Source organism: Propithecus coquereli, unplaced genomic scaffold, assembly GCF_000956105.1.
Source record: "Propithecus coquereli isolate 6110/MARCELLA unplaced genomic scaffold, Pcoq_1.0 Scaffold114, whole genome shotgun sequence".
NCBI lineage: Eukaryota > Metazoa > Chordata > Mammalia > Primates > Indriidae > Propithecus > Propithecus coquereli.
In genome coordinates this window covers 5,889,870-5,890,826 of record NW_012135414.1, presented here as the reverse complement: position 1 = coordinate 5,890,826, position 957 = coordinate 5,889,870, and positions in this window count along the sequence as shown.

The following is a 957-nucleotide window of genomic DNA, read 5'->3' as shown; positions in this document are numbered from 1 at the left end:
GTGATACCTGAATGGAATTAAACACAGCAGTACAAGTCCTTCCAATATGAGAAGCAAAAAAGAGAATGAGCAGTTTATGTTCTCAGAGCTGTGCATATAAAGATACCATGTCTTTTTGAAAATAAATCTTTACTTATCTCTATGTTGATATGTTCAGCAAAAATACATAAATAAAGCTCAACTTTCTGATCATATTGTATCAAAAGGCATAATTAAAATTCAATGCTGTGTTTCTTTTATTTAACTTCACTTTATTTTTCTCCATATTAAGCAGTAAATCATGCTCAAATATAATAATGGCAAAGAAAAAGATAAAGTCATTTATTCCCAGATAAGTCCCTACGATGAAGGTATTTTGTTTCTACTGCTTAAATTTATAGGAAGACCTTAACAGTTTCACGAGGTTTATTTCATATATAGGCAAAAATTCATAGAATTGGCAGGAAATGGATGAAAGAAGTAAAATCTTATCAGTTGTATATGCTATTTTGATGAATGGGAGAGAATGTTTATGTTATACACTGTGTTAAACAGATGAGCTGTTTTGTTTTCTGTTGTAATATATTCTACTTAAAAGATAAGTCTGTGAGCAGTTATGCAATTAGGAGTGGTTTAGGCGGTAAAAATTTGCACACATTAGAAGATGGTGGATAGAGGGAAACCAGAAAACAAACAAACATAAAAACAAAGTTGAATACTGGTATGCATGAACCTCCACCTGCTCCCTGCTCATCCTATCAGAACCAGGGCACCAAGTTCTTATTTTGGCAATGAAGGGTTCAAAAATATACATACTTATATGTGGCTTCAATGTATATTATTTTGTCCGGCCTCCATGATACACATATGGACAGGCCTATCACTCTGGTGAGGAGTTTTGGAAACTTGATTAACATTGAATTAAAATTTATAATTTACCTTCTGAGAAATGAAATTACAGTAGAAATTTTTAAATTT